General features: G+C 31.0%; 2 pseudogenes across 1 annotated transcript in view; both read right to left on the reverse strand.

Annotated features, from left to right (window-relative positions):
* The window catches only part of LOC148763429 (uncharacterized), a 29862-nt pseudogene extending 20176 nt beyond the window's left edge, over positions 1-9686 (reverse strand). The window contains exons 1-2 of the transcript XR_016025147.1: positions 9462-9686; positions 9217-9366 (exon numbers count right to left, since the gene is read on the reverse strand). The product of XR_016025147.1 is annotated as an uncharacterized LOC148763429 (transcript). The remainder of the gene's footprint in view (positions 1-9216; positions 9367-9461) is intronic.
* Positions 9687-19169: 9483 nt separating this feature from the next.
* Positions 19170-22746, reverse strand: LOC148763430 (uncharacterized; annotated as a pseudogene).
* Between the last annotated feature and the right edge of the window lie 4151 nt (positions 22747-26897).

Here is a 26897-nt window from a genome sequence, read left to right on the forward strand (position 1 = left end):
CAAAGACTTTCAAGATAACTTGGTGTGGAAGGTTAATTCTAGTGGTAAATGATATGAAAGTAGAACAAATGATAAAAACAAAGTTAGGAGCTGTAAAAGAAAGAAAATAGGGCAGCGGATGAAGAGAAAGTTACTTCATTAGTTAGCAGACTTACAATATATACAAGCATCAATCAGCTAACACTTGTTTATACTAAAAGACAGGTGTTAAACCTTTAACATGCACATAGACACCTCATGTCAGCTGATAAGTTTTACCTCAAAATCAGTACAATGAAGTAAAGTACAACATAAAACAAAAGATAATATAAATGCAAGTTGAGTCAATACATGCTTTATCTCTAACACTCCTCCTTAAAGTCTGCATTGACAACATTCAGTTTAGTTCTTAACATTTCAAATCTGGACATAGGCAAGGTCTTGCTCATAATGTCTGCTAACTGGTTCAGAGAAAAACAATATTCAAGAGCAATTTCTCCACTTCTTTCAGCTTTTTGGATTGCATGGAACTTAACTTTTATGTGTTTAGTTTGGCCTTGAAACATAGGGTTTTTTGTGATAGCTGTTGCAGATTTGCTATCAACAAAAATGTTTGTAGGAGTATTCTGTATAAAGGTCAAGTCTTTCAAAATCTTCCTCAACCAAACAACTTGGTTGGTAGTAGCATTGGCTACTATATACTCTGCCTCAGCTGATGATTGAGCAATCATAGCTTGCTTGTGTGAATTCCAGATGATTGCACCATTGCCTAGAGAGAAAATGTAACCTTATGTGCTCTTAAAGTCATCAGCACTGCCTACCCAATTGCTATTTGAATAACCAGTCAGATTGATTTCTTTTGCTCTTGCAAAAAATAGACCATGATGCATACTACCATTCAAATATCTGAGAATGCGTTTGGCTGCAGCAAAATGAATGTCAGTGAGCTCTCTCATGAATCTGGATAAAAGTCTCACTGAATACATTAACTCTGGTCGAGTTGAACAAATGTAAAGTAAGCTTCCAATGAGACTCCTATAACAAGCAGGATCATTGAGTTTGCATCAATCATTCACGAACAGCTTTTGATTAACTACAAGTGGAGTAGAAACAGGTTTGCAGCTGCTCATATGGACCTTGTTCAAGATATCTCTTATATAATATTCTTGTGATACAAAAATGCCTTTGGTTGATTGGCATATTTGCATTCCTAGAAAGTAGTTCATCAAGCTTAAGTCAGACATGTTGAAATTCATCTCCATATCAGATTTAAACTTATTAATTTCAGTTGTATTGCATCCAGTAATCAAAAAATCATCAATATACAATGAAATGATTACTTAAGCTTGGCCTTTTGAACGAAGTACATATAGAGTAGCTTCATTAAAACTCTTCTCAAATCCAAGGCTTAATAAATAAGCATCAATCTTGTTGTTCCAAGTGTGAGGTGCCTGCTTCAGCCCATACAAAACCTTATGCAACCTATAAACTTTATCTATTTCAGATTCAATCTTGAATCCTTCTGGTTGCTCAACATATACCTCTTCCTGCAATGTACCATTCAAGAAGGCTGACTTAACATCAAAGTGATATACTTTCAAACCAAATGTAGCTGAAATGGCCAACAATAGTCGAATGGTCTCATACCGAGCTACTGGAGCAAAAGTATGCAGAAAGTCAACAACTGGTAACTGAGAATAGCCCTTAGCAACAAGTCTTGCCTTGCACTTGTTCAAAGTATCATCAGAGTTAAGTTTCTTTATGAAAATCCACTTTACTCCGATCACATGTTGTTTTTCAAGTCTATCAACTAGTGTCCAAGTATTGTTTTGATTAATCATTTTGATTTCTTCTTGCATTGTAGCTTTCCATTCATCTGATTTTGCAGTAGCTTGATAAGAATCCGATTCTATTAAAAACATCAAACTTCTGTGATAAACATCATCAAGGCTTCGAGTACCTCTCACAACATAATGTTCATCATCATCTGCATCTAGCATATGATTTCCAGCTTCAGTTTCAATTTCACCAAGTTAATGAAATCCAATTATGAATGGAGACCTCACTGCTTCTGATTCACTTGTCCTCCAATTCCATTTGCAATTTCATCAAAGATTACATTCCTAGATACAATGACTTTATTTGATTTTACAAGATAGAGTCTATACCCTTTGGACTACTCACTATAGCTAATGAATATTGATGTTTCTGATATGGAATCAAGCTTGATTTTATACATTTTAGGAATTTGATGATAGCAAAGGCTTCCAAATATCCTGAGGTGTTCAACTGAAGGCTTGTTATTGTACCATGATTCATATGGAGTCATTTTTGATAAGGCCTTTGTAGGTAATCTGTTGAGTAAATAAACAGTTGTGCTGCAAGTTTCTGCCCAGAATTTCTTTGGAAAGTCTTTTTCAAACAACAAACATCTCCTCATATCTAGTATTGACCTGTTCTTTCTTTCACTTACTCCATTCTGCTGAGGTGAGTAAAGGACTGTGAGCTAATGATGTATCCCTTCAGCTTCAAGATACTTTTCAAACTGTGATAAGGTAAGCTCCCCACCATTGTCTGCTCTTAAACACTTCAGCTTCAAACCTGTCTCATTTTCAACCTTAGCCTTAAATTTGATGAACACTTCAAAGGCTTCATGCTTAAATTTAAGTAAGTATATCCAAGTCATCCGGCTGAAATCATCAACAAAGATTATGAAATACTTACTACCACTAAGAGATTCTTGGCTCATAGGTTTTACAATATCTAAGTGGACCAACTCGAGCCTACTCTTTGATCTTGTCAGGCTAGCAAAGGGATATGGCTTACTAGTCTATTTGCCAGACTTACAAACACTACAAACTGATGTCAGTGTGCTTAGCTTATGTAGTTTCTCTACTAACTTTAAAAAACATAGCTGAGTTAAGTAATTATATCTACAATGGCCAAATCTTTTGTGCCAAAGTGAAGATATATCAGTGTTGCTAGAGTTGACTTGCATGGATGCATCAATCAAATTAACATGAAAACACCTATTTCTCATTGGCACATTCATTAATAGATCACCAGCAGGATCATAAATAGTGTAGAAACTACCTTTAAACACAAGTGTATATTGTTTTTCCGTCATCTGTCCTACACTAAGCAAATTCTATGCTATATCAGGAACTAAAAGAACATCATCAATATAGCTTTGTCCAGATGGAGTTTGTATGCCCACTATTCCTCTGCCAACAACATCTAAATACTTTCCATTTCCAATTTTCACTTTAGAATGATAATATGTATCAAGTTGAGTAAACAACAATGAGTTTGGTGTGACATGATTCGAGTTGCCACTGTCCAGTAGCCATTGTGCACATTAGTCATGTTACTACAAGTAGCCATGAAGAGCTACTTTTCTGAAGATTCAACATTCTCGACTGCATTTGTGATCTTCTCATTTGCATCAGGTTTGTTCTTACAAACCCTCTTTACATGACCTAATTGTTTGCATGCATTGCACTTTACATCTGGCCTGAACCAGCAATATGCCTCTATATGACTTCTCTTTTTGCAATGAAGACAAATAGGGAATCTGGTCCTTCTGTGTTGACTTTTTCGACCTTGAATACTTCCTTTCTCCCTATCCTTGACATCATTCACATTTTTCTTTATTGAGGAATCTACATGTGCCTTGCCTTTCATTCGAGCTATGAAAGCAAAACAGTTTTTTCATTCTTTCTAGCAGCCCTCTTTTGCTCATCAACTTCTAAAATATTCACCAAATTTGATATGGTGAGCTGTGAGATGTCTTTCACATGTTCAAGGGATGATAAAGTTGCATCAAATCTCTTAGGCAGGCTTATAAGGACTTTTTTCACAACCTTAGCATCAGACAAAGTCTCTCCCAACAATCGAATTTGATTGACGATCTTCATTACAGCATCAATGAACTCTTGCACAGGTTGCCTGTCTTTCATCCTCAGCAATTCATATTGCCTTCTGAGGTTCTGAAGTCGAATCTACTTATTTCTACCATATTCTAAAAATTCTTCTTCAAGCTTATCCCAAGCTTGCTTAGCAGTCTCACATCCCATAATTTGACTAAAGACAAATTCAGTAACAGCAGAGTGTATGAAGGATAAAGCTCTGTATTTCTTTGCTATATCCTCTTCATGTTACTTCACTTGTGCTGGTGTAGCATTGTCTCTCAATGCTGGTACTGGTGTCTCAATTTTAACTACATTCCACATATTTACTCTTCTGAGAAAAGCTTTCATTCTAATGGCCCACACAGGATAATTGGAACCATTGTAAATGGATGTTGTTTGCTGTGTGATAGTTGAGGCTAACATATTGCTAAGGAAATAAGCTTTTGATGGATGAAAAGATGTCTTTTATCTGGTACAAGGATCGATTATAGCTCTGATACCAAGATATGAAAGTAGAACAAATGATAAAAACAAAGCTAGGAGTTGTAAAAGAAAGAAAACAGGGCATCGGATGAAAAGAAAGTTACTTCATTAGTTAGCAGACTTACAATATATACAAGCATCAATCAGCTAACACTTATTTATACTAAAAGACAGGTGTTAAACTTTTAACACGCACACAAACACCTTATGTCAGCTAATAAGTTTTACCTCAAAACTAGTACAACGAAGCAAAGTACAACATAAAACAAAAGATAATATAAATGCAAGTTGAGTCAATGCATGCTTTATCTCTAACAGTAAATACAAGTCGAGATCCTTCTACCGCAATGTCCTTCAAGCCATTACGCTGCAAACTGGCCTTTAGGAGAAAATTTGGACAGGTCTTACCCTCTACAAAATTGAAATCTTTTACTGACAACTTCTACAAGGAGGAATTTGTAGTGAAGGATAGCCTTGCAAGCAAAACAATCATAAGTGACTCATCTGCTTGTTGCCTTATTTGCAAAAAAAAAAAAAGAAAAGGAAACAATAAACCATATCTTCTTTGAATGTGAAAATACATGGTACCTTTGACATTTATGGGCCATGCCTTAGAATGTCAATTGGGTTTCCCACCGAGATCCTCAAATATGTTTTTTTCCATGGTGCGACTCTGGCAATCAAATGGATAACAAACACATATGGGTCATGGCTTGGTACGCCATCTTATGGACAATCTAGATTTCAAGGAATGAAGTGGCATTCAAAGGCAAGGAATGGTATGTTGATCAAATTTTTGAACTCATTAAGGTTAGAGTGGCATGATGGTGTAACATCATGGCTTAACTTAAACCTATGCATTAGAGATTTAATTCAACTCCCTAATAAAGGCATAATCCCAAAAAATGCTAAGAAAATTCCTATCCTAGCTACATGGCAAAAGCTTCAAGCTAGTTTCCTTAAGTTAACACCGATGGCTCTTTTAGAGGCAACCTTAGAGACTTAAGCATTGGGAGTTTTTTGAGAAATGATAATAGGGACTCATTCATTATTTTCTTTAAAGATATAGGGCATGCTAACTCCAATGCCATCAAGATCTTTATTGTTAAGGAAGCCATCCTCTTTTTCGTAGCTTCAAGTTGGTCTCATTCTTACTCTTTAATCCTTGAATCTGATTATACTAATGTGGTTGCATGATCCAAAAGCCCTTTGAGGTACCTTAGAGATATAGGTAGCACATCATCCTAATTTCAAAGTTGCTCGAAAGAGTCTTGTCTTGGCTGATTAGATATATGCCTCGATTAGCAAATGAAGCTACTAATCAACTTGCTAAAAATGGAGTGTTGAGGCCTCATGATTTATTGTGGATTTGTTCTTAAGCCAATCCAATGCATAGTAATAAGATTTTGTCGCTAACTGATGGTACATACTGACTGCTCATATATGTGAGGGTTCTTTTGAGCATTTGGTGTTTTTTTGTTCTTGCTTTTGTTTAAGTATGTTGAATTGTAGAGATTTGTGATTTGGTCAAGTTTAGAACAAATGTATAGGGCTTCTTTTTGTGTCCCCCCCCCCCCCCCTTAATTTGACAAAACATTCTTACTAATCTGTCAAATGGTTGATTCACCATAAGTCTTTTTGCTATGTTACGGTTTTTTGACTACTTGTACAAGGACTCTCTTTTGTAGTCTTGAATATAAGCATTCCTTTTCGGCTTTTCAAAAAAAAAAAAACACTAATTCAATAGCCATAGTTACTGTTAGTGTATTTTCAAAATTAAAGGTTGTCTCTTCAAATGAAAAGCTATTTTTTTATATTTGTATCTCGAAGATTATGTTTTATAGAATGAATAGTTGCCATTTCACAAAGTAATTATTAAAGCAATACCTTTACCCAAAGATTATGTCTTGCAAAAATGCAAAGGAATCTTTAAGAGAAAAAGATGCCCTGATAAAAGGGTTGTGTCCTTGAGAAGAGACACTTGCAAGTCTATATAAAGGATTTGCTACCAACTATTTTGACACATAAAAAACAAACAAGATAAGAGAAAAAAATCAAGAATAACTGCACGTTTGGTTCGCGAAATAGATAGGAATGAAATAGAATTGTTATTTTGTGGGCATAGAATAAAGTGGGAATTGAATAGAATAGTTATTACGTTGTTTGGTATTATGTATCGAATAGAGCAGAAATTGCTATTATGACTTATTGCTGTGTTTGGTTGGTAGAAATAAGATTGGAATAAGAAAGGAATAGGTGATAAAAAGACAAAAATACCCTTGACCATATTAACATTTATTTTCATTAAAAATAAAATTATCCTTATTATCATTTAAATACACATTTATCCCAAAAGACAATTATCCATCATAATTATATTTTATCCCAATAACTAAAAATAATTATAATTTACTCACATATTTTTATAAATGGATAATTATTTTAAAATATAATTTAATTATATTATATTTTATCCATCATAATCAATTAAATTTGTGTATAGATGTTTATTTTTAGCCAATTCTTCACATATTATGAATCATTTACACTTGTGTTTACAAAAAATATTGGAGAAGAAATATTTGGGAAAAAAATGAAAAAACTAGTAGAAATAGAAAATCATGTTTTTTGATATATTAAATAGATGCTTGTATTTGAAATTAAAAAGATAGACTTCCATTTTTTTTTAAAAAAAAAGTAAGTTATGTCTTTTGATATATTAAATAGAAAATCATATCTTTGAAAATAGAAAGATGGTCTTCAATTTTTTCCTAAAAAAATTGTAAATTATGTTTTTTGATAGATTAAATACAAATTCATATTATCTTTTAAAAAAAGAAAAAAATCATTTCTTTGAACCCAGCATGTAGTAAAATAGGGTAGAAATTGCTATTATGGCTTATTTTAATGTTTGATTGGTGAGAATAACTTTGGAATAATCTAAGAATAAATGATAAAATGACAAAACTATCCTTTTTTATAGTAAAATTTATTTTCATCAAAAACAAAAATAAATTCTATTTTCATTAGATATCAATAATTTATTATTAAATTATTAATATAAATTATTAATATTTTTAATTTATTATTAAATTATTGAATAATTTATTATTAAATTAGTTGTATGATTTTTAATTTTAACAATTTGAATCATTTTTCTCTATTTGTATTTTTCATGTCTTAATCTTTTAATTTACATTTTCATTAAACATCAATAATTTATTATTAAAGTATTAAATAATTTATATTAAATTAGTTATATAATTTTTATTTTCATTATTTTAGTATTTTTTTCTTTTTTTATTTTTTATTTTTTAATCTTTTAATTTCTATTTTCATTACAAATTAATAATTTATTAATTGATATAATTTTTATTTTATTTTTTTTCATTTTTTATTTTTTTCTCATCTTTCCTTTTTCTCTTCGGACGTTGGAGAGCTAATTTGGCATTGGGCTTGGCTATATCTAGCCGTTGAAGCACCGATCTGGCCAATGAAGCCACCAAATCTGGTGTTTCCTGCGACCAGATTGGCGCTCCAATGGCTAGATTTGGCTACAACCATCATCAAATCAACACTCCAACATCACCATGGTTTATTTGATAGCAGACAATAGAGAACTTGATGATGACAACAGCAGAGGACGACAGTGGCTGTGGAGGAGGATGGTTGCAAACTTGCTAAGAGAGAAGGGAAGACAAACGGATGAGAGAGCGACTGAGAGAGAGGAGGGGTAGACGGGGGAAAACTAGCTGAGAGAGAGGGGAAGACGGACGGGTGAGAGAGCGACTGAGAGAGAGGAAGGGTAGATAGGGGAAGACCGGCTAAGAGAGGAGAAAGAGAGAAAAAAAATTAAAACTTTTTATATGGGACAGAGTTGTGATTTTGTAAATCTATTGAGGGTATTTTAGTTATTAAACATTTCAAACCTATTCCATGGATCACGGAATAGATAAAACCAAGGGGGGCACGGGTATTACTCATTCCAGACTTAAACCCAAGTTGACAGAATTGCTATTCCTGAGGAATTCCTATTCCTCGTTCTATTGGACAACCAAACAAGGGAATAGGATTTGCATGGGAATAAAGGGGGAATAGCTACGCTATTCCCCATACCAAACGCGCCATAAGAGAAAATTATGTTCTAAAAATTAATATAAACACTTAAATTCTCATCAACTAATGTAAAGGAATCTTTAAGAAAAAAGATACCTTAATGAAAGGGTTGTGTCTTTGAGAAGAGACACTTGCAAGTCTATATAAAGGATTTGCTACCAACCATTTTAACACAAAAAACAAACAAGATAAGAGAACAAAATTAAGAGTAAGAGAAATATTATGTTCTAAAAATTAACATAAACACTTAAATTCTCATCAACTACCAAAAGAGTCCAAATTCCTTATAATCTACTTGCTGCCGAAAGTAAGCTATAAGGCCAAAAAACTTTGCAAACCTTCAGGCATATCTAATGGTTTATTCTCATAAAGTGTAAGACGAAGTTAGACTTTGGCTTCATTATATCTCTATGGATATTCATATAATTCCCCTTTGCATACCGAGTAGTAGAGGCAAAATAAGTCTTAAAAATAACGTCTATTGAAAGGTTCACTTTAAAGCTAATTATATCTATTCCTTAAATTCCATCTAAACACCATTTGCACCAACAATTACTTCTTTATAAAATTAGAATTGTCCAGTGGAAAAAGAAAATGAACAAATAATAACTTTTGATTTGTTTAAAAATTTTGCATGAAATAAAATTTGCAAAAGGATTACTTTAATTATTAAAGGCATTAGATTGGAAACTAATTTGATAAAGAGAAAGAGAGAAGTGATACTGACAAGAATAGGTCCAGCGTTGCCAAAATGAGAACCCACTGCTGCTAAGGAATCCAGAAGGTTGACACGATAATGCTAAAGCAGCATTCACTCCATTTCTCTCTTGAGCAAATGCTAACTGTGGACGATGACGGAGTAGATCCAAAGCAACATCTAGTAAAGTGATGATATTGAAAAAAATTAAACCCCGTGACAAGATATATTAAAAAAAGAATTGTTTTAGTGTTTACAACTTATGTCACTCTTACCAAACCATTTGTTATTAATACAGTCTTTGACGAACAACGCTGCCTGACGTTCGTTTTCTGGTGAGAGTAGAAATTCTCGTGTAGTCATGTTGCATAGATAGTGAGTCATATCTTTATGGCCTATCCAACATGCATAATTAAGTGGAATTTCTCCTTTGTAATCTTGAACAGTAAGTAATTCCCCGTTCTTTCTGATCAAGCTTTGGGCTATCTTGGAGATTTTAGTGTAAATGGAGGCACGGTGAAGAATTGTGCGACCAGTACGATCTTGCAATTTGAAGTCTTCCTCTGACATTGTGCTTAGAAATTCGTCAATCATATCCAACTGACCTTTGAAGATTGTGAAATGAAAGGTCGTGAAAGAGGAGTTGCAAATTGCAGCAGTGGCTAAATGCGCTTGGGACGTCAAAAGACTCTTCGCTGGTTCCAAACCACTTTCCTTAATAGCATTTAGGAGCTCCAAAATACGAGTGCGGCTAATACGTCTAGCCACTGCCACCGCACACCGTTATTAATAGAATACTATGCCAAAGATTGGCAATTTATTACGGGCTAGGTTGAATAATTTTAGATTTTGTATAATAAATAGTAAAAAGAGCAGCAAATATAATGGTGATGATAAGAGTGCCAACAACCGTAGAGGTTTGCGCTGTATCCTTCATCCATTTCTCCCCTTCTTTCACCAATTTCGCATGGCTTTGATTAAATGCTACATAAGGAGTTTCTCCTTTTTCGTTTCTATGTCCTTTAAGCAAAGGTGGTACAATGCCTTCCACCTCCTGTGTTCATAATTCATACAACCAATAAGACTTAGACGACATGTTTTGTCCTTTTTGGATTGAGAAAGGCTACAGCATAATTTGACATCAATGAAAAGAAAATAGTCATACATCAAAACCAAAAGATTTCTCAAGTTTTTTTGGTTTATCATATCTATTTTTTCATCGAATATTACATGTTTGAGTAAATTCTATAGTTCATTTGTCCATGACATTTTCACAATATTTCATTTCTTTCCTAATCTAAAAAATGTAATTTTTTTCATTCATAACTTTTGGAATTTGTTTCAAATATATCTATTTATCAACTTGCCCATAGAAGTATATGGACAAAATTTGTTCCATGTAAGTTCATCTAAGTGTGACATCCTAAATTTTGTCCATATTTTTCATATTTTAATGATATGTTAACATAGTTTGAAACAAATTCAAAAGATCGAGAATGAAAAAATTGATCATTTAGATCATAAATAAAATTAAAAATTATGAAAACATTAGGCAATTTTCATCTTAACAACTTAAATTTAGTCATCTGATTTAAAATTTTTCAATAAACTTTAACTTTTATGACTCCATTGTATCATGAACTTCTATTCACGTATTGGAGCTAATACATGCAATGAATTATATAGAGACATATAGTTAAATAATCTATAATAAATTAAATTTTAAAAATTTTTAATAAAACGGTCAATTTCAGTCAATTTCATATAATAATTTCAATTTTTTCCCTCTACAGTCCAAGAACTTGACCATATAGTGTGTTAGCTAGAGATGTTGATAGATAAGGTACCTCCTAATTTTGTTAATTTTGTTTTATCCAAATCTAGGCCAGATTAAATTTAATATTTAATACATAAACTTATTAGTTTAGGCTGTGCTTGATAAATACTGTTACTTCTTGCTTTTTATTATTTGTCTTTGATTTTCTATTTATTTTTATTTTTTACTTTTTTCTCTATTCTTTTTTTTTAAATAAAAAAGGAAAAAATCAAAATAAAAAACATCAACCAAAGGAAACTTTAGTTACAAATGAATCATATGTAATAGTTTTAATACAAAATGAACCTAGAAGAAACCCAAATTGATATTCAAAGAAAAATTGGTTTTGAGAAATAAAATTTTCAATGTGCTTTACTCCAAGCCTTGAATTCAGCCTGATCTTCCCGTTGAGGAGGTTCTGAGGTTTGTTCCAGCACGTCCTACAGATCTCTAACCCACAAATAGTTTTGTACGCAAGCTTTCCAGTTTTCATAATTATATGCTCCAATAAGAGCTTGACCAACAATTGCACTCGATCAAACATTAATATCTTATTCAAATAGAAGAAGATTCAATTTGATTCCCAAGCTACCTAATTTGGACCTAATAATTAGTATACACATGTGGAATTTCATATAATGAAGTTATTAAAATAGTTAACTTACAGGGATAAATAAAATGAGTACTCTTCCTCAGTTCTTCAGTGGGGAGAGCATTACTATAAAATTATGATTTTATAATCATTACTATAAAATCGCCAACCACCATAAGAAAACAAGAAATAAAATAAAATATCTTATCCATATCAATTGACTTTTGCCAAATAATAAAAGGATTTAACCAGCGATCAACACTATAAATAAGCACCCTTTCTCGACGGAAAAGAGCAATATTCTGTCAATATTTCTATCGAAAAATTGGTCCGTAGAACTTTCACTGGTAAATTGCTTTTTTTGAAAATTTCTAAAATTTGTCACAAAAATTTTTAACAGAAATTTTTGTTTGTAAATCCATCATTAACAAAACAAATCTTTCAAAAATGAAAATCATAAAAAAAATACATAGTTTAAAATTTTTGATGAGTTTTTTGATGAAATTTGACTTAATAGTTCAAAATTTCCGACTGACTCCTTCAAATATTCAATTCAATTCCATAAAAAATTCATATGAATTTTATCAAAAAAGCTTCATATTCTGTCTGTAATTCTATTGAAATTCTTTTGAAAATATGAACACTCACTTTCTCGAGTTTCATATAGGATAATTGTGAAATTGAGATGTAATAAATTAATTATTTTATAAAACATACATATTTATTAAAAATAATGATACATATATTTATTAAAAAAAGATTCATATAGTGTTATGAAATATATCTTAAAAGAACAATTATAAGTAAAATGTAAGAGAAAGTATTTAGAGGCAAATAAAGTATTTAGAGGGAGTAAGAAGATCTTATTCAAATATGTGTTTACAAATGAAGTGAAATACTTATTTATCGGCCAACAACCCTTTAAATTATAGTCCTAATCTAATTCTATCTAAGAGTTCAAATCATATTATATTTCTTCTATTGCCTATTGAGGTGTTCGACTTGGTCTACACTTCTTGAGTCAGAATATAACGGATATTCACATATTTGTTCATAACGTTCCCCCTTGAATGTCCATGAATTAAGAATATGCCTCGTTAAAACCTTACAAGAAAAAAACCTAGTGGGAAAAAATCCAAGTGAAGGAAAAAGAATACATAATCTTTTCAAGAATACGCTTTGAAATACTATCTTATTAAAAACTTTATCGAGGAAAACTCAGTGGGAAAAACCTTAATGAAGGAAGAGAGTATAGTGTGTATTTTACTTCTCCTGACGACTACATTACAAAGATCTTTAAAATGATGCATTCCAATCATTTATACCAACTTTTCAAATGTTGCAGTAAGAAGGGTTTTGGTGAACCAATCTGCTGATTGTCACTTGACTGAATTTGTTGAACATTAATTTCAACTTTTTCTTGGAGATCATGAGTGAAGAAGAATTTTGGTGAAATATGTTTTGTTCGCTCGTCGTTAATGTATCCTTCCTGTAACTGTGCTATGCAAGCAGTATTATCCTCATATAACATTGTTGGAATTTCCTTCTTGGTTGACAAGCCACACATTTTTCAAATATGTTGAGTTATAGATCTTAGCTAGACACATTCACGACTTGCCTCATAAGTTGCTAAAATTCCTGCATGATTAGAAGAAGTAGTAGCTATAGTTTGTTTTGTAAAACACTATGAAATAGTCATACCTCCATATGTGAACAAGGGACTTGTCTGGGATCGAGCTTCGTGTGGATCAAATAAATATCCTACATCTGCATAACTAATAAATTTTATTTTGATACATTTGAATAATACAAGCCTATATCCATTGTTCCTCGGAGATACCAAAAAATATTTTTAATTCCATTCTAATGTCTTCGAGTTAGAGAAGAACTATATCTTGGTAATAAATTCACAGCAATTGATATATCAATTCATGTATTGCTAGTAAGATACATTAGTGCTTCAATTGCAATATGATACGGTACTTCAAGACCAAGAAGTTCTTCATTATCCTTACGAGGTCAAAAAAAGTTTTTTTTTTTCACATCTAGTGACCTTACAACCCTTGATGAACTCAATGGATATGCTTTCTTCATATAAAATTGTTTAGAATTTTTGCAATATAATTTGATTGATGTACAAAAATTCTATTTGCCAAGTGTTCAATTTAACGACCCAAACAAAACTTTATTTTCTTTCAAGGTCTTTCATCTCAAATTCTCTCTTTAAGTAATCCACGGCTTTTAATAACTCTTCAAGAGTATCAATAATGTTCAAGTCATCAATATAAACAATAATTATAATAAATTCATATCTAAATCATTTTATAAAATGCTTGGACATATAGAATTATTTCTATAGCCTTTTTTCAACAAATATTCACTAAAGCGATTATACCATATGTGTCTGGATTGCTTTAATCCTTATGAAGATTTATTTAATTTAATCGAGTAAATTTATCAAGAATTCAAATTTTTGTGCTTCAAACAATTTAAATCCTTCAAGATTTTTCATATAGATATCGATATCAAATGAGCCATATAAATAGGCTGTAGCTACATTCATTAGACATATTTTAATCTTCTCATATATTGCTAGACTAGTTAATATAGAATTTTAATTGTATCCACTATAGAGAATATATCACTTCATAGTTAATACTAGATCTTTAGAGAAAACCTTATGCGATAAACCGTGCTTTATATCTCATAATCTCATTTTTCTTATTTCATATTTGCACAAATACCCATTTATATTCCATTGGTTTAACACTATTTGGTGTACAAATTACAGGTCCAAAAACTTCATGTTTTGCAAATAAATTCAATTCCTCCTTAATTACATCTTTCCACATTAGCCAATGATTTCTATGTCTACATTTTTCAATAAATATAAGTTTAAGAGCCTTGTTTTTATTTCATGATATTGAGCTCTATATTATATACAAAGTATCGTCAACGTTTATTTACTGATCCAATCTTTTTCCATCATGACATAATTTATAGAGATCTCTTTATTTTCACTGATTTTAGGTACCTGAATTTCTTTTGAAATGTTTATCAATTATGTGAAATGTTTATCAATTATGTCAAGGGTTTCTTCTAGAGTTTCTACTTCCTCTTTCTGACCATCTTAAATATTTAATCCTTTTTTTTTAAGATTTTATCTTTGGAGCCGATTGGTCTCCATGTTTCTCACGTGCCTTGTCCTATAGGGACATCAATGTTAATAAGAGCATTTGCAGCTAGTATGTAAGATTTAGTTATTCTCTTTAAGTTAGTAAATACGTCTGGCAACTGATTTACTATAATTTGCAAAAGAATTATTTTTTAAACTTCAAGTTCATATTGATTTGTACGAGGATCAAAACTAAATAATGATAATTCATTTTAAGAAATTTTCTTTTGTAGCTACTTATTTTTCTCCCCCTAATGTTGGAAAAATTGTTTCATCAATATGACAATTGACAAACTTTGTCATGAATAAATCTCCTATTGATAATTCTAAATATTTAATTACAAATGGAGATTCGTATCCAACATATATTCTTAACCTCCTTTGAGGACCCATATTTGTGCGTTGGGTTGGAGCAATTGAAACATATACTGCACATCCAAAAATTCTTAGATGAAAATATTTGGTTCCTGACCATAAACCAATTGTGTAGGGAGAATTTATAATAACTCGTTTGACCTGATGCATGCAAATGCTGCTGCATCCAAAATGGCTTGCCCTCAAGTAGACATTAGGAGTTTAAATTTCATAAGGAATGGCCTTGCGATCAGTTTGAATTGTTTAATAAATAATTATGCTAGATCATTTTGTGTATAAACATAAGCAACAGGCTGTTTAATAGTTATTCCAACTAATATGCAATATTAAAGGTTTGAGATGTAAATCCACCAGCATTGTCAAGACAAAATCTTGATTATGTGACTAGGAAAATGTACTTGCAAACGAATGGTTGCACTTGCCAAATTGCAAGCTAATAATAAGCACACATGTGACCTTCTAGTCGATGCATCAATCAAAATTGTAAAATATCTAAATGGTTCACATGGTGATGTATGAATCCTCATATAACCTTGAACATTATTAAAAAACGTAAGGAATTCAATCCTAACTTTAGTTGATGATAACCGTATAATTTATTTGCCTTCAAAGCAAGCAGCATATAAAATTCATTAGATTGAAAAATCTTCTGATTTTTCAATGAATGATCATATAAATTTTTAATTATTTTTTGCATTATTATTGACTCGGGATGGTCCAGCCGGTCATGCCAAACATTAAAATCATTAGTAAACTTTTGGTTTACTATGAGTTTCAATTATTCTAATATTTGTATAATTTAATTCTAAGAATAGAGGCAATAATTTTTTTTTTCAACGCACACTTTCTACCTGAGATAATAGATGTAATATAGAGGTATTAAGTATCTCTTTCATTCATGTCTCAATATGATATCTATTTAGACAAATATCTTTAAAACTTAATAAACTTTTTTGAAACTTAATAGAAAATAATACATCATTTATTATAAACTTTATTCCTCAATGTAGTAAAATATTAGCTCTTCTGGAGCCTTCAATTAATCTTGTACTACCAGATATTGTATTAACATTGGCCTTTTTTAGTTGTCAAATGGAAAAAATATTTTTTTTCCTTAAATATAGTATTTGTTATAGCAATGTCTGCTAGACACATATTTACATCATAGATATTGGATCCAACAAGATGAATATCTATATTTGCTTCAATAAAATAAAATATATACAATAAGAAATTTACAAGTTAACATGAAATAACGTTAAATATATAATTAAAACACATAATAAGAACATATCCTTTAAGTATAATAAGAACATATTAAAACATCTCCATAGTATAGTTATACTAAAATATATCAATTACTATTAAATTTATTCTCGAATATTTACATTACCAATTAAATGATCAATTTCCTTTTCAGGACAAGAAAATCAACAATAGATATTCCCGCTACCAATCATATAAACAATTCCTATTTCAGGGTAGACAAATATCTTGATGTGCTATATCAACTTGATTATGGTTAAAATCATCACAAGATGTTTTAGTTTTCAGTGATGCTTGATAAAATTTAAGACGTACAACAGGTATGTAACTAATGGTTTTTCATGCCACATTAATGACAATACATTGTCTATATTCCTTTTATTCTTTTTATTTTTGTCTTTTCATTATTCATCCACTTCTGGTGGGTTGAAAGTAGTCATCCACTTTTTTTATGGGTTATTTACTTCTGGTGGGTTAGTGGGTTACAGCATCCATCAAGTTTTGGAGGCAAAATTATCCATCCACTTCTGGTGGCAAAATTATCCTTAGATTCTGATGGTAAAATTATTCATCTACTTCTTGTGGTTAAATTATTCTTAGATTCTGATACTAAAATTACCCATCCACTTCTGATGGTAAAATTATTCTTAGAATTCGAATAGTGATAGTGTAAATTATGACCATCATAATTAAATAATGTTGCATTCACTTCAAGGAATGGATGTATTCATGACCATGGCGATAATTATTAAATGATGTCATATTCACTTCAGGGAATGGGCAAATTTATAATTTTTTTATTAGTAGCTCGTTTGTCACATTTACTTCAGGGAATTGACATTATGATTTTTCATTAATAGCTATATAATAGCAATTTTACTTTTCAATCAAGAGACAGAATATAATATATACTATATGATAACAAAATTCATATTAAGGTTTTTTGTTTAATAATTAGGGGAGGGGTGGTTCAAACCCTGCTCTTTAGGTAAGGGGATAACGCACCAACCAATGAGCCAAATGCTTGGGTTGCAAAAATTCATATTAAGGTTGATTTTTAGGGAATAAAAATATTAAAGCAATAGCAAGTCACTTACTTGATTTGTTACAACCAAAAATTAAAGACCAACCATTGAAATCCTTTTAAAGCTTTGAGATGATGAAAATAAAATAATAGCAACACTTACCTGATTTGTTAAAACTATAAATCAAAACTGAATCATTGAAATCCTTTTGAAGCTTGAAGATGATGAAAAAAAATAATTCCAAAACTTGAGAGATCAGAGAGGATCGTGCTGATAACGTATTATGAAATAAATCTTAAAAAAACAACTATAAGAGAAATATAAAAGAAAGTATTTAGAGGGAGTAAGAAGATCTTATTCAAGTGTGTAGTTACAAATAAAGTGAAAGACCTATTTACAAGCCAAGAACCCCTTGAATCATAGTCTTAATCTAATTCTATCTAAGAGTTCAAATCATATTATATTTCTTGTATCTTGCCTATTGGGTTGTTTGACTTGGTCTGCACTTCTTGAATCAGAATTTAATGGACATTCACATATTTGTTCATAACATATAGATATTTATTAAATTCAATAATCATAACGTATACATTTAAAAAAATAATAAAACATACATACATCATAAAGTGCTCTCATCTCTCCTTGCAATATCTTATTACAAAAATTATGATCTTCATCAATGAAATTTTTCATAAAATTTGAAAATTCATTGCTAAGTCAAATTACTGACAGACTGTCAAAGGAAAATTTTGTCGATATTCAATTGAGAATACCCTGGTCAATAAAGATCATTTAGTCGAGATAGGGGAAATCTATCGGAAATTCACCAATGGAACATTTTGTTGAAAATTTTGGTCAATAAAGAGTCAAATCCATCAGTCTTCCGTCTAGTAGGTATGCGATTAAATTCATCAGTGAATTTCATCAATAATTTTTTGATGAAATTATTGACAATTCACTGACAATTACATTACGAATTTTTGTACGTTTCGTCGGTGCTATAATTTATTCCATCAATGTTACCATGATTCCCTCAATAGAAAATGAGCCAAACCTCGTTGGTAATGCCATCAATATTCTTGTCAAATACAAATTATTTTATTTACGAAATATAGAAGAACAAGAAAAAGAAGGAGAGATACATGATATGCTAACAACTTGAAAACTCTAAACCAAAGAGCTTGAAACTAGCAAAAACAGGAAAGAACAAATACTCAAAAAAAAAAAAAAAACCTTTCCCCTAAAGTCCTTTAAGACCATTTAAGTAGTCTGATACAATATTGAATTTGAAAAGAAACTTAAACTTTTAAAGATTCAAAAATGGTGAACATATGAAAAATAGAAGAAGAAAAACACTAGGAAAAAGGAAAAGATTATTTTTCTAACAAGCATAATGGCAAATAATTGGGTTTAAATATGAGCACAATTACAAAGGAAATAAACTAGTGGACCCTACACACTTGTCTAGTGTATTTGAGAAACAAAAGAAAATAGGTCGCATTACCATTACAATAAATGAGGCAAACCACTTGCTAAGCAAAAGGAATAAAATAGTACAATAAAAGGAAACAAGTGTATTACACACTAAAGGCAGAAACACAAGAGAAGAGTTGCATGCAAAAAGTAGAAACACAAGAGAGAAGTTACACGCCGTATTGCTAATCAATCTTCCATCTTCAATACAATCACAATTCGACCCCTCCTTTTGGAAAACATAAATATACCTATAATTAACTAGAGCCATTGCTTCATTTTCCTATAAAAGATCCCTGGTCCATAAGTTGAGATAAAAACCTTAACAATAAGTGGAAACTACAACCACACGAAGAGACCGATTGGTATGCCAGCCAATAAAACGATCGAAATAACAATCTCTAATTGGCCCTTTACCATGATAATGACAATTGAGGAGAAAGCTGCCATCATTGTTGCAATAGAAATGAAGAGGGAGGAAAGTCCGATGATCAATTTGTTAGGCAAGGATTGAAGGAAATTATGTGCTGTATATCGTGATGTGAGGATGCCAACGAACATCAACACCGAAGTGGTCGAAGCAAAGAGAGAAATAGCATCCGATATTATGAATACCTTAAAAAGTTTTTTTGTTTAGAGTAATGGAACTCCGGTGTCCTGACTAAGGCCTCCAGGAATAGTAAAAAGAGCAGCGAACATAATGGTGATGATAAGAGTGCCAACAACCATAAAAGATTGCGCTATATCCTTCATCCATTTCTCCCTTTCTTTCACCAATTCCGCATGGCTTCGATCAAATGCTTCATAAGGAGTTTCTCCTTCTTCATTTTTATGTTCTTTAAGCATAGGTGGTTTAAGGCCTTCCACCTCTTGTGCTCATAATTCATACAACCAATAAAACTTAGATGACATATTTTGTCCTTATGGGATTGAGAAAGGCTATAGCATAAATTGACGTCAATGAAAAGAAAATAGTTATAAATTAAAGCCAAAAGATTTCTAAGGTTTTTTTCATTTTCATGTCTATTTCTTCATCGAATATTACATGCTTGAGTAAATTCCATAATTCATTCATTCATGACATTTTCACGACATTTCATTTCTTTCATAACCTAAAAAATGTAATTTCTTTTATTCATAACTTTTAGAATTTGTTTCAAATATATCTATTTATCAACTTGCCGATAGAAGTATATGGACAGAATTTGTTACAAGTATGTTCATCTAAGTGTCACATGCCAAATTTTGTCATTAGGCAATTTATATGGTAACAACTTAAATTTATTCATTTCATTTTAAAATTTTTCAATAAACTTTAACTTTTATGACTCTATTGTATCATGAACTTCTATTCACGTATTGGAGCTAATACATGCAACAGATTATACAGAGACATATAGTTAAATAATTTGTAATAAATTCTAGAAAATTTTAATAAGACGGTCAATTTCAGTCAATTTCATATAATAATTTCAATTTTTTCCCTCTACAGTCCTAGAACTAGACCATGTAATGTGTTAGCTAGAGATGTTTATAGATAAGGTACCTCCTAATTTTGTTAATTTTGTTTTATCCAAATCTAGGCCAGATTAAAATTAATATTTAATACATAAACTCATTAGTTTAGGCTTTGTTTGATAGATTTGGTTACTTTTTGCTTTTTATTATTTATCTTTGATTTTCTATTTATTTTTCTTTTTTACTTTTTTTCCTCTATTAATTTTTTTTTTGAAAAAAAGTAAAAAATAAAATAAAAAACATCAACCAAAGGAAACTTTAGTTACAAACGAATCATATGTACAAATTTTAATACAAATGAACCAAGAGGAAACCCAAATTGATATTCAAAGAAATATTGGTTTTGAGAAATAAAATTTTCAATGTGCTTTACTTGATAAAGCTTTTGTTTGGAGTATGTTTTGGAGCTCTAACATTTTTTTCTTAAGAAATCAAATTTTGACAAAAATGAAAGTGAAGAAATATTTTCATTCTCAAGCTAAAAGAAAGTCAAAGAATTTTATTCTGCAAATATTTATTTTTTGGACTCAAACATTAAATGAAAAATATTTCTTCCAAAATTTTGATAATTTTTTATTAGAAGAAAATAAAAGAAAAAGTACATTCATGTTAAAATAACACGTGAGAATGTAATTCTCATAATATCACTCAATAAAATTGACATAATACTCCTTGAAGGATTTCTAAGAAACATCGTGCCAACAAGATAACATAAGTTTTTTATTTGAAAATAACTCCAAAAAAATGAGTTCTAAGATTTAAAAGGTTTGGTAAAAGAAATAAATTTGAAACAAAGAGGCAATTAAAATTTTCCAGGTTTAAAAGTAGGTTTGTCATTCACTGTTCAAGACACATCACATTTTTTATTAATACAGTTAGTCAAGGTGTGATCTGTTAAATAGAATGAAGGTTAGAGTACTTAATTGCAAATTTTTTTTACGTGTCAAATCTATAATTTGATTATAAATCGAATACCAAATATTTAAGTAAGAAGTTAAATAGGTGAGGTAACCTGTCAAATGTTTTGGTAGAGGCTCACTTTTGGGTTTTACTACATACTTCTACATGATAGCAATTAAGAAGTTATGCCTTATTCTTGGAAGCTAGTGATAAAAAAAATTTTCAGAAAAAGTTTTCATCCTTGCTAAACGGAACCTAAAAAGATAAAAAGAGGAGTGCAACATGGCTCTCAGATTTGGCCTTAGCTAGCTCGACCGTTGCCGACCAAGCCAAATCGATTGTGTGCACTAGGTTGAAGGAGATATGAAAATTGAAAGGAAGAGAAAAAAAAAGAAAAATGTAATAATTGTTATTATACGTTCTATTTTCAATATTCCGTTTTTTATTCTTTTATTATTTCTTACTAAAAAAAATTAAATAGACAGATAAGCTCAGATTAATTCTTTCTAATTTTCTTATTTTTTTTCTTATTTCTTTAGATATATATATATATATATATATATATTATTATTTCTTCAGCGCAAGATAAGAACTGATTTTGAGCAAATCTGAATTTGTGTGTGCGTTGGAGAATTTCGAAAGTGCATGCTTCAATGTATTGGTGTTAATTAAGATATTCGGAATTTATGTGTGTGTTTTATTTTTATTTATGATTTTTTGAATTTATTCAAAATTTATTTTTGACATATATGTCTATTTAGTTTCAAGAGACAATATTATTATTATTATTTTAAGACATGTTAATAGATAGATATATTTGAAGCAAATTCAAAAAATTACATATAAAATTATCAAATTATTTAAGATATAAAAAGAAATGAACACAAACTGATGGTGCAATTTACTAAGAGACTTGACTATTCTTCAAAGACAAAGTTCAAGAATCATAAAAGAGAGAGAGAGATGCTGACCTTGAACCATTGTAGTTCTCTTTGCATTTGCAGAGCTGCTCCTGAGATTTGTTGAAGCTTAGCCTGAGATTGGGGTGATAGTTGGCCTGCCAATTGCTGCTCCTATCAGAGTAAGGAAGAAAAAGATACTTGATAGTATCAAGCCCATATATGAGGCTAAACACTTTTTCTTGTCGATGTGCAACTGCAATCTGGAATATGTTTCTTCGCTCCTCGTCCAAAAACATCAATAAATCTATATTAGGTTTGATGACTTCGACAACAAACTCCATCAGCCCCCGCTGAGCAGCATTGAGCACTGCTTGATGCACTAAACTTAGATAAAATTGTGCAACATCAGAAGCAGCTATCGTATTAGACATCAAAAGCAGAAGCTCACGGGCATAGACATGGGTCACCTTTAAATCATATATTTGCTGGATTTCTACAATAACTGAAGAATTTCTTTATTATCAGAAAACCATATGTTGTCAAGGAATGAAGTGTGTTGCAATTCAAAGTCATGAAGTAGAAAATACCTTACGTCACGAAATATTTCATTTTCTTTTCATCTTGTGGTTCGTAAATATTTATATGACCATCGTCTTCACTAGACAAAGATTTGGGTTCTTTTACCTTTAAACCTGCAATAACAACAACATATTGTTATTAAATTATATTATAATGTAGTATACATACACCATTATTTTTTTAAGTGCAAACTTATTTATTCTTTAAATGTATTTTACATTGTCTTTTATTTTGTGTTTAGTTTTTTTTTCTTTAACATTTAATTAGTTGAAACTTGTAATTTTTTTAATTTTTGTTTTATTTTTATTTATATTGATGTACTGATCAGTATGGATAAGAAAACTATATGAATAATTATAGTTACTTCTTTCTAGAATTATAAACTATGGGATGGGAAAAGAAAAGAATAAATAATAATTTTTGACTTATTTATTAATATTTCATGAAATATAATTCGTAAAAAGATTATCTTAGAGACATTGGATTCAAAATTAATTTGATGGGAGAGAAGTGATACTGACAAGAATAGATCCAGCGTTGCCAAAATGAGAACCCACTGTTGCTAGGGAATGCAGAAGGTTGACACGATAATGCTGTAATAGCACTGATTCCATCTTCCCCTTCAACAAATGCTAAATGTGGACAATGACGAAGCAGATCCAAAGCAACATCTGCTGAAGTGATTATATAGAAAAAAAATATTGTGTACCCCATGACAAGATACATTAAAGAAAGAATTGTTTTAGTGTTTACAACCTATATATGTCACCCTTACCAAACCATTTGTTATTAATACAGTCACAGACAAACAATGCTGCCTGACATTCATTTCCTCGTGAGAGTAGAAATTCTCGTGAAGTCATGTTGTATAGATAGTGAGCCAAATCTTTATGGCCTACCCAACATGCAGAATTAAGTGGAATATTTCCTCCACTATCTTGAAAAGTGAGTAATTTCCTGTTCTTTCTGATCAAGCTTTGGGCAATCTTGGTGTTTTCAGACATGGCGGCATGGTGAAGAACTGTGCGACCATAGCGATCTTGCATTTTGAGGTGTTCCTCTGACATTGCACTTAGAAATTCATTAATCATATCCAATTGACCTTTGAAGATTGCGAAATGAAAGGCCGTGAAACTGGAGTCGCCAATTGCGGCATTGGCTAAGTGCGTGTGGGACGTCAAAACACCCTTTGTGGATTCCAAAGCACATTCCTTAATAGCCTTGAGGAGCTCCAACATATGAGTGCGATCAATAAATTCGGCCACTGTCACCGCACAACGCTGTTAATAGAGTAGTATGCTAAGGACTGGTAATTTATTAGGTTGAACAAGTTTAGATTTTGTACAATGACTTCAACATAGTTATAATATGAAAACTAATTTTCTTATCTAATATGCTTTGACTCTTCATATATGACCAATTATGATGTGTTTGAATAAATTAATTCACACAACTCAACATATACATTTAACTAATTTTAAATTTATTTATATATTAATATTTAAAATATATAAATTAATCTACTAATTATGTTTAAACAAGTTAATGGTACATTGGTATATCATAATTTTAACATGACATATATAATTCAGCTTTATCATTATTTAATTTGTTTAATAAACATGTCATATGTGAGGGACTCAATATAATAGTTTTGAAAAAAGAGGAGATCTAGAGAGAGACCTGGTGCCTGTTCTGGCATAGGCGATTGGCACAGTTGGGCCAAAGTGTTCCAAGCATCTTTAGCCGTAGTCATGTTGCTAATATAAGAAAGCATGATCGGATCACATGAAATTTGAATAGCATGCAAAGCAGCCACATTCCTTTCACTCCAACCCTTGAATTCAGCCTCATCTTCCTGTTGAGGAGGTTCTGAGGTTTGTTCCACAACGTCCCACAGATCTCTAACCCACAAATAGTTTTGTACGCAAGCTTTCCAGTTTTCATAATTAGATGCTCCGTTAAGAACTTGAGCAACAATTGCACTCGAACAAACATTATTGGCCTCCATCTGTCAAAAAAAAACGAAAGTTAAATTTGATTCCCAAGCTAGCTAATTCGCACCTGCTAATAAGTATAAATATGTGGAATTTCCTATAATGAAGTCATAAAAATACTCAAATTACCAGGATAAGTAAAAGAGTCTTCTTCCTCAGTTCTTCAGTCCTAACCAAGCTAATGGCGATGGCCGGTAGGCATAGCAGAAAATGGCATTATTATAATTGCAGACACCCCAAACAAACGTTTAAGTCTACTGGTCAATTTCGTCTACTCCCACTCCAGTTTTCACTTCCCACACTCCACTTAGAGCCACTCAAAAGTTGCACGTATCAAAACTCGGAGTGCTTGCAGCTATAAAATAAAAAATAAAAAAAAGAAGCAAAAATCAAGCATAAAAGTAGTAAAAACAATTTCAGGAAAAGGAAAAGAAAGGGAGTGAAGGGGGCAAAAATAATAGTTTAGAAGTGAAAGGTCGATGTCTGTTATTCCATTGAAATTCCTTTGAAAATATTAACAGTCACTTCTCGAGTTTCATATAAGATAATTGCAAAATTGAGATGTAAATAAATTAATTATTTTATAAAAAAAATATTTATTAAAAATAATGATAATATATCTGTTAAAAAAATCATATAAATATTTATTAAATTCAATAATCATAACGTATACGTTTTAAAAAATAATAATACATATATCAAGAAGTGCTCTCATCTCTCCTAGCAATCTCTCACTACAAAAATTGTGACTTTTACCAATAGAGTTTTCCATCGGTAAAGTTTGAAAATCCGTTGCTAAGTTAAATTATTGATGGAATGCCAATGGAAAATTTTGTCAGTATTCAATGAAAATACCCTGATTGGATTAAATTTTGTCATTCCATTGAGATAGGAAAAACCTGTCAATAATTCACCAACAGAATATTTTGTCAAAAAATCTTGTTGGTGAAGAGTCCAATCTGTCGATCTTCCGTCTAATACATATACGATTAAATTCATCGACCAATTCTGTCTGCAATTTTTCGATGAAATTATCGATGATTCACCAATGGAGTGTAACGTTACTAATTTTGTTAAGTTTCATTGGTGCTATCACTTATTCCATCGATCTTACCATGATTCCGGAAAATGAGCCAAAGACCATCGGTAATGTCATTGGTATTTTAGTGAAATACAAATAATTTTATTTACCAAAATTGAAATTGATTACGTAGGAGAGATGCATACTTGATACGCCAACAACTAGAGAACTTGAACAAAGAAATGCTTGCTTCTAACCATTGACGTTCTAATTTTCAAAAAAAAATATTGATGTTTTACGAAATTACAGAATTGCTTCTTTCAATCTTTCGTTTTGAATTATTTTATATCTTACCAACCAAAACCAAACCCAATATAATATAAACCCGAATACTTAATTTGTTTGTGCTAGATAGACCCAATACACGTGAAAAGGTAGAAACACAACCCTCGTTTCTTTTTTTGAATAAAAAAATACTATACTCAACTCACCAACTGAATTTCTCTGTGATCCTTTTCTACTTTGATGCTTTAGGTTATCTTAATTTTCTTTTTCCTTTGATTATATTTTTGAGTAAGTTTAATTTTCCTTTTATTTGCTCTTCATCTACAAGCGATATAACATCTTTTTGTTCATAAAGTATTTTTGGATTATCTTTTCCAAAATGCATTTACTCTCATGGAAACTTATCTAAATTTGTAAGACGCAATCACTCACAAATATTGATTTTAGAATTTAATTCCAAATTTGTTTTTGGCTTTTTCTGTTATTCTCACTCTTCTTTCGGGGTTTTCTTTACTTTGTTTGGGCTTTATGACATTTCACCAAGTAATATGACAAATCACCTATCCTTTATTTTAAGACCTTGACCTAATTATTTTCATAGTCAATGTTAGATAGAGAATATGAATTGTATATTTTAATTTTTTTTTTTGGAAGGCATGTGATTTCTTTTCGTAAAAACCTATACGTTTCTTTCGAGGCAAAGATAGTCAAGTTGCCTGTATATTTTAATATTGGTTGCAAGAAATCTTGGCATTACTGAAATCTTGCCAACATGTTTTTACGAAAA

This window comes from Theobroma cacao, chromosome 3 (genome assembly GCF_053813885.1).
Source record: "Theobroma cacao isolate CCN51 chromosome 3, ASM5381388v1, whole genome shotgun sequence".
Lineage (NCBI taxonomy): Eukaryota > Viridiplantae > Streptophyta > Magnoliopsida > Malvales > Malvaceae > Theobroma > Theobroma cacao.